Raw genomic sequence first — 7,500 nt, 5'->3', positions numbered from 1 at the left:
GTGTATGTGTGTGTGTGAGAGTGTGTGTGTGTGTGTGTGTCTGTGTGAGAGAGTGTGTGTGTCTGTGAGAGTGTGTGCGTGTGTGAGAGTGTCTGTGTGGCTGTGTGAGAGTGTCTGTGTGTGTGAGTGTGAGAGTGTCTGTGTGTGTGTGTGAGTGAGTCAGTTTGTGTGTGTGTGTGTGTCTGTGTTAGTGTGTGAGTGTGAGAGAGTGTGTGTGTGTGTGTCTATGAGAGTGTGAGTGTGTGTGTGTGTGTGAGAGAGAGTGCCTGTGTGTGAGTGTCTGTGTCTGTGTGTGTGAGAGTGTCTGTGTGAATGTGTGTGTGTGAGTGTCTGTGTGTGTGTGTGTGTGTGAGTATGTGTGTGTGTGTGTCTGTGTGTGAGTGTGTGTGTGTCTGTGTGTGAGAGTGTGTGTGTCTGTGTGTGAGAGTGTGTGTATGTCTGTGTCTGTGTGTGTGAGAGTGTCTGTGTGAATGTGTGTGTGAGAGAGAGTGCCTGTGTGTGAGTGTCTGTGTGTGTGAGAGTGTGTGAGAGTGTGTGAGAGTGTCTGTGTGTGTGTCTGTGGTGTGAGAGTGTGTCTGTGTGAGAGTTTGTGTGAGTGTGTGTGTGCGTGTGTAAGAGTGTCTGTGTGTGTGTGTGAGAGAGTGTCTGTGTGTGTGTGAGAGTGTGTCTGTGTGTGTGTGAGAGTGTGTCTGTGTGTGTGTGAGTGTGTGTGTGTGTGAGAGTGTCTATGTGTGTGTGTGTGTGTGTGAGTGAGTCAGTTTGTGTGTGTGTGAGAGTGTGTGTGAGTGTCTGTGTTAGTGTGTGAGTGTGAGAGAGTGTCTGTGTGTGTGTGTGTGTGTCTGTGAGAGTGTGAGTGTGTGTGTGAGAGAGAGTGCCTGTGTGTTAGTGCCTGTGTGTGAGTGTCTGTGTGTGTGTGTGTGAGAGAGTGTCTGTGAGAATGTGTCTGTGTGAGAGAGTGTGCGCCTGTGTGAGAGAGTGTGTGTGTGAGAGTGTGTGTGTATGTGTGTGTGTGTGTCTGTGTGAGAGAGTGTGTATGTGCGTGTGAGAGAGAGTGTGTTTGTGAGAGAGTGTGTGTGTGTGTGTGAGTGTCTGTGTGTGTGTGTGTGTGAGTGTCTGTGTGAGTGTGTGAGTGTGTGTGTGTGTGTCTGTGTGAGTGTGAGAGTGTGTGTGTGTGTGTCTGTGTGAGTGTGTGTGTGTGTGTGTGTCTGTGTGAGTGTGTGTGTGTGTGTGTGAGTGTGTGTGTGTGTGAGAGTGTGTGTGTGTGTGTGTGTGTGTGTGTCTGTGAGTGTGAGAGTGTGTGTGTCTGTGTGAGTGTGTGAGTATGAGAGAGTGTGTGTGTGTGTTTCTGTGAGATTGAGTGTCTGTGTGTGTGTGTGAGCGTGTCTGTGTGTGTGTGTCTGTGTGAGAGTGTCTGTGTGTGTGTGAGCGTGTCTGTGTGTGTGTGTCTGTGTGAGAGTGTCTGTGTGTGTGTGTGTGTGTGTCTGTGTGAGTGTGTGTGTGAGTATGTGTGTGTGTGAGTATGTGTGTGTGTGAGTGTGTCTGTGTGTGTGAGTGTGTGTGTGTGAGAGTGTGTGTGTGTCTGTGTGAGTGTCTGTGAGTGTGCGAGTCTGTGTGAGTGTGCGAGAGTGTGTGTCTGTGTGAGAGTGTGTATGAGTATGTGTGTGTCTCTGTGTGTGAGTGTCTCTGTGTGTGTCTGTCTGTGTGTGTGTGTGTCTGTCTGTGTGTGTGTGTGTGTGAGTATGTGTGTGTGTGTCTGTGTGAGAGAGTGTGTGTGGGTGTGTCTGTGTGTGTGTGTGTGTGTGTGAGTATGTGTCTGTGTGAGAGTGTGTGTGTGTGAGAGAGTGTGTGTCTGTGTGTGAGAGAGTGTGTGTGTGTGTGTCTGTGTGTGTGTGAGAGAGTGTGTGTGTGTCTGTGAGTGTGTGTGTGTGAGAGTGTGTGTGTGTCTGTGTGAGTGTGCGAGTCTGTGTGAGACTGTGTGTGAGAGTGTCTGTGTGTGAGTATGTGTGTGTGTGTTGTGTGGGAGAGTGTGTGTGTGTCTGTGTGAGAGTGTGTGTGTATTGTCTGTGTGTGTGCGCTTGTGTGTGTGTCTGTGTGAGAGTGTGTGCGTGTGTGAGAGTGTCTGTGTGTGTGAGGGTGTGTGTGAGGGTGTGTGTGTGAGTCAGTTTGTGTGTGTGTGAGTGTGTGTGTGTCTGTGTTAGTGTGTGAGTGTGAGAGAGTGTGTGTGTGTGTCTATGAGAGTGTGAGTGTGTGTCTGTTTGAGTGTCTGTGTGAGTGTGTGTCTGTGAGTGGGTGAGCATCTGTGTGAGTGTGTGTGTGTGAGTCTGCCTGTGTGTGTGAGAGTGTCTGTGAGTGTGTGAGTGTCTGTGTGTGTGTGTGTGTGTGTCTGTCTGTGTGAGTGTGTGTGAGTGAGTGTCAGTGTGTCTATGAGAGTATGTGTGTGTGTGTCTGTCTGAGTGTGTGTGTGTGTGCCTGTATGTGTCTGTGTGCGAGTGTGTCTGTGTGTGAGGGTGTCTGTCTGTGTGTGTGTGTCTGTGTGAGTGTGTGTGTCTGTGTGTGTGAGAGTGTCTGTGTGTGTGTGTATGTGTGTGTCTGTGAGAGTGTGTGTGTGTGTGAGTGTGCGTCTGTCTGTGTGAGTGTCTGTGTGTGTTTGAGAGTGTCTGAGTGTGTGTGTGTGAGAGTCTGTGTGTGTCTGTCTGTGTGTCTGTCTGTGTGTGTGTCTGAGTGTGTGTCTGTGAGTGTGTGTGTGTGTCTGTGTGTGTGACTGTGTGAGTGTTTGTGTGTGAGAGTGTCTGTGTCTGTGTGTGAGAGTGTCTGTCTGTGTGTGTGTGTGAGAGTGTCTGTCTGTGTGTGTGAGTGTGTGTGTGTGTGTGTCTCTCTGTGTGAGAGTGTCTGTGTGTGTGTGTGAGAGTGTGTCTGAGAGAGTGTGTGTGTGTCTGTGAGAGTGTGTGTCTGTGTGAGAGTGTCTGTGTGTGTGTGTGAGTGAGTCAGTTTGTGTGTGTGTGTGTGTCTGTGTTAGTGTGTGAGTGTGAGAGAGTGTGTGTGTGTGTCTATGAGAGTGTGAGTGTGTGTGTGTGTGAGAGTGCCTGTGTGTGTGTCTGTGTCTGTGTGTGTGAGAGTGTCTGTGTGAATGTGTGTGTGTGAGTGTCTGTGTGTGTGTGTGTGTGTGTGTGAGTGTGTGTGTGTGTCTGTGTGTGAGAGTGTGTGTGTCTGTGTGTGAGAGTGTGTGTATGTCTGTGTCTGTGTGTGTGAGAGTGTCTGTGTGAATGTGTGTGTGAGAGAGAGTGCCTGTGTGTGAGTGTCTGTGTGTGTGAGAGTGTGTGAGAGTGTCTGTGTGTGTGTCTGTGGTGTGAGAGTGTGTCTGTGTGAGAGTTTGTGTGAGTGTGTGTGTGCGTGTGTAAGAGTGTCTGTGTGTGTGTGTGAGAGAGTGTCTGTGTGTGTGTGAGAGTGTGTCTGTGTGTGTGTGAGTGTGTGTGTGTGTGAGAGTGTCTATGTGTGTGTGTGTGTGAGTGAGTCAGTTTGTGTGTGTGTGAGAGTGTGTGTGAGTGTCTGTGTTAGTGTGTGAGAGTGTGTGAGTGTGAGAGAGTGTCTGTGTGTGTGTGTGTGTCTTTGAGAGTGTGAGTGTGTGTGTGAGAGAGAGTGCCTGTGTGTGAGTGTCTGTGTCTGTGTGTGTGAGAGAGTGTCTGTGAGAATGTGTCTGTGTGAGAGAGTGTGCGTCTGTGTGAGAGAGTGTGTGTGTGAGAGTGTGTGTGTATGTGTGTGTGTGTGTGTGTGTGTCTGTGTGAGAGAGTGTGTGTGAGAATGTCTGTGTGTGTGCGTGTGTGAGTGTCTGTGTGTGTGTCTGTGAGAGTGTCTGTGTGTGTGAGGGTGTGTGTGTGTGTGAGTGAGTCAGTTTGTGTGTGTGTGAGTGTGTGTGTGTGTCTGTGTTAGTGTGTGAGTGTGAGAGTGTGTGTGTGTGTCTATGAGAGTGAGTGTGTATGTGCGTGTGAGAGAGAGTGTGTTTGTGAGAGAGTGTGTGTGTGTGTGTGAGTGTCTGTGTGTGTGTGTGTGTGTGAGTGTCTGTGTGAGTGTGTGAGTGTGTGTGTGTGTGTCTGTGTGAGTGTGAGAGTGTGTGTGTGTGTGTCTGTGTGAGTGTGTGTGTGTGAGTGTGTGTGTGTGAGAGTGTGTGTGTGTGTGTGTCTGTGAGTGTGAGAGTGCGTGTGTGTGTGTGAGTGTGTGAGTATGAGAGAGTGTGTGTGTGTGTGTTTCTGTGAGATTGAGTGTGTGTGTGTGTGTGTGAGCGTGTCTGTGTGTGTGTGTCTGTGTGAGAGTGTCTGTGTGTGTGTGTCTGTGTGAGAGTGTCTGTGTGTGTGTGTGTGTGTCTGTGTGAGAGTGTGTGTGAGTATGTGTGTGTGTGAGTATGTGTGTGTGTGTGAGAGTGTCTGTGTGTGTGTGTGTGTGAGTGTGTGTCTGTGTGTGAGAGAATGTGTGTGTGTGTGTGTGTGTGTGTGTGTGAGAGTGTGTGTGTGTCTGTGTGAGTGTCTGTGAGTGTGCGAGTCTGTGTGAGTGTGCGAGAGTGTGTGTCTGTGTGAGAGTGTGTATGAGTATGTGTGTGTCTCTGTGTGTGAGTGTCTCTGTGTGTGTGTCTGTCTGTGTGTGTGTGTGAGTATGTGTGTGTGTGTCTGTGTGAGGGAGTGTGTGTGGGAGTGTCTGTGTGTGTGTGTGTGTGTGAGTATGTGTCTGTGAGAGTGTGTGTGTGTGAGAGAGTGTGTGTCTGTGTGTGAGAGAGTGTGTGTGTGTGTGTGAGAGAGTGTGTGTGTGTGTGTGTCTGTGTGTGTGTGAGAGAGTGTATGTATGAGAGTGAGTGTGTGTGTGTCTGTGTGTGTGTGAGAGAGTGTATGTATGAGAGTGAGTGTGTGTGTGTCTGTGAGTGTGTGTGTGTGAGAGTGTGTGTGTGTCTGTGTGAGTGTGAGTGTCTGTGTGAGACTGTGTGTGAGAGTGTCTGTGTGTGAGTATGTGTGTGTGTGTTGTGTGGGAGAGTGTGTGTGTGTCTGTGTGAGAGTGTGTGTGTATTGTCTGTGTGTGAGAATGTCTGTGTGTGTGCGCTTGTATGTGTGTCTGTGTGAGAGTGTGTGCGTGTGTGAGAGTGTCTGTGTGTCTGTGTGAGAGTCTCTGTGTGTGTGAGGGTGTGTGTGAGGGTGTGTGTGTGAGTCAGTTTGTGTGTGTGTGAGTGTGTATGTGTCTGTGTTAGTGTGTGAGTGTGAGAGAGTGTGTGTGTGTGTCTGAGAGTGTGAGTGTGTGTCTGTTTGAGTGTGTGTCTGTTTGAGTGTCTGTGTGAGTGTGTGTCTGTGAGTGGGTGAGCATCTGTGTGAGTGTGTGTGTGTGAGTCTGCCTGTGTGTGTGAGAGTGTCTGTGAGTGTGTGAGTGTCTGTGTGTGTGTGTGTGTGTGTGTGTGTGAGTGTCTGTCTGTGTGTGTGCGTGTGTCTGTCTGTGCGTGTGTCTATCTGTGTGTGTGTGTCTGTGTTAGAGAGTGAGAGTGTCTGTGAGTGTGCCTGTGTGTGTGAGAGAGTGTGTGTGTCTGTGTGAGTGTCTGTCTGTGTGTGTGTGTCTGTCTGTGTGAGTGAGTGTCAGTGTGTCTATGAGAGTATGTGTGTGTGTCTGTCTGAGTGTGTGTGTGTGTGCCTGTATGTGTCTGTGTGCGAGTGTGTCTGTGTGTGAGGGTGTCTGTGAGTGTGTGTGTCTGTGTGTGTGAGAGTGTCTGTGTGTGTGTGTATGTGTGTGTCTGTCTGTGTGTGTGTGTGTGAAAGTGTCAGTGTGTGTGTGAGTGTGTCTGTGTCAGTATGTGTGAGAGAGAGTGTCTGTGTGTGTGAGAGAGTGTCTGTGTGAGTATGTGTGTGTGTGTGAGTGTCTGTGTGTGTGTGTCTGTGTGAGAGTGTGCTGTGAGTGTGTGAGAGTGTCTGTGTGTGTGTGTCTGTGTGAGAGTGTGCTGTGAGTGTGTGAGAGTGTGTGAGAGTGTGCGTGTGTCTGTGTGAGAGTGTCTGTCTGTGTGAGAGTGTCTGTCTGTGTGTGTGTGTCTGTGTGTGAGAGTGTCTGTCTGTGTGTGAGTGTGTGTGTGTCTGTGAGAGAGTGTGTGTGTGTCTGTGAGAGAGTGTGTGTGTGTGTGTGTGAGTGTGGGTGAGTGTCTGTGTGAGTGTGTCTGTGTGTGAGAGTGTCTGTCTGTGTGTGTGTGTGTGAGAGTGTCTGTGTGTGTGTGTCTGTGTGTGAGAGTGTCTGTCTGTGTGTGTGAGAGAGTGTGTGTGTGTCTCTCTCTGTGAGAGTGTCTGTGTGTGTGTGTGAGAGTGTGTCTGTGAGAGAGTGTGTGTGTCTGTGAGAGTGTGTGTCTGTGTGAGAGTGTCTGTCTGTGTGTGAGAGTGTCTGTCTGTGTGTGAGTGTGTGTGAGTGTGTGTGTGTCTGTGAGAGAGTGTGTCTGTGTGTCTGTGAGAGAGTGTGTGTGTGTGAGAGTGTGTGTGAGTGTCGGTGTGAGTGTGTCTGTGTGTGAGAGTGTCTGTGTGTGTGTGTGTCTGTGTGAGTGTGTGTGTGTGAGAGTGCGTGTGTGTGTGTGTGAGTGTGTGTGTGTGTGTGTGAGTGTGTGTGTGTCTGTGTGTGAGAGTGTCTGTCTGTGTCTGTGTGTGTGAGAGAGTGTCTGTGAGTATGTGTGTGTGTGTGAGAGTGTCTGTGTGTGTGTGTCTGTGTGAGTGTGTCTGTCTGTGTATGTGTGTGTGAGAGTGTCTGTGTGTGTGAGTATTGTGTGTGTCTGTGTGAGACAGTGTGTGTGAGAGTGTATGTGAATGTGTGTGTGTGAGAATGTCTGTGTGTGTGTGTGTGTGAAAGTGTCTGTGTGAGAGTGTGTGTGTGTGTGTGCGACTGTGTGTCTGTATGTGAGAGAGTGTGTGCGTGTCTGTGTGAGGTTGTGTCTGTGTGTGAGAGTGTCTGTGTGTGTGTGAGAGTGTGTGTCTGTGTGAGAGTGTGTCTGTGTGTGAGAGTGTGTGTGTGTGTCTGTGTGAGAGTGTGTGAGTGTGTGTCTGTGTGTGTTTGTCTGTGTGTGAGTGTGTGTGAGAATGTGTGTGTGTGAGAATGTCTGTGTGTGTGTGTGTGTGAAAGTGTCTGTGTGAGAGTGTGTTAGAGTGTCTGTGAGTGTCTGTGAGTGTGTGAGAGTGTGTGAGTATGTGTGTGTGAGTATGTGTGTGTCTGTGTGAGTGTCTCTGTGTGTGAGTGTCTGTGTGAGTGTGTGTGTGTGTGTGTCTGAGAGTGTGAGTGTGTGTGTGTGCGTGTGTGAGTGTCTGTGTGAGTGTGAGTGTGTGTGTGTGCGTGTGTGAGTGTCTGTGTGTGTGAGAGTGTCTGTGTGTGTGTGAGAGTGTGTCTGTGTGTGTGTGAGAGTGTGTCTGTGTGTGTGTGTGAGAGTGTGAGTGTGTGTGTGTGTGTGAGAGTGTGAGTGTGTGTCTGTGTGAGAGTGTGTGTGTGAGAGTGTCTGTGTGAGAGTGTCTG

The 7,500-nt window shown here is 49.4% G+C and overlaps 1 protein-coding gene across 1 annotated transcript in view; it reads left to right on the top strand.

The window, feature by feature from the left end:
• The window catches only part of LOC139245570 (membrane-associated phosphatidylinositol transfer protein 3-like), a gene marked incomplete at its 5' end in the record, with an annotated part of 90,692 nt that overhangs the window by 60,618 nt on the left and 22,574 nt on the right, over window positions 1-7,500 (top strand). The gene's annotated exons all lie outside the window — the stretch shown is intronic.

Source organism: Pristiophorus japonicus, unplaced genomic scaffold (genome assembly GCF_044704955.1).
Source record: "Pristiophorus japonicus isolate sPriJap1 unplaced genomic scaffold, sPriJap1.hap1 HAP1_SCAFFOLD_223, whole genome shotgun sequence".
Lineage (NCBI taxonomy): Eukaryota > Metazoa > Chordata > Chondrichthyes > Pristiophoridae > Pristiophorus > Pristiophorus japonicus.
Note: the sequence above shows the minus strand (reverse complement) of the source record. Positions and strands in the feature narration are given on the sequence as shown.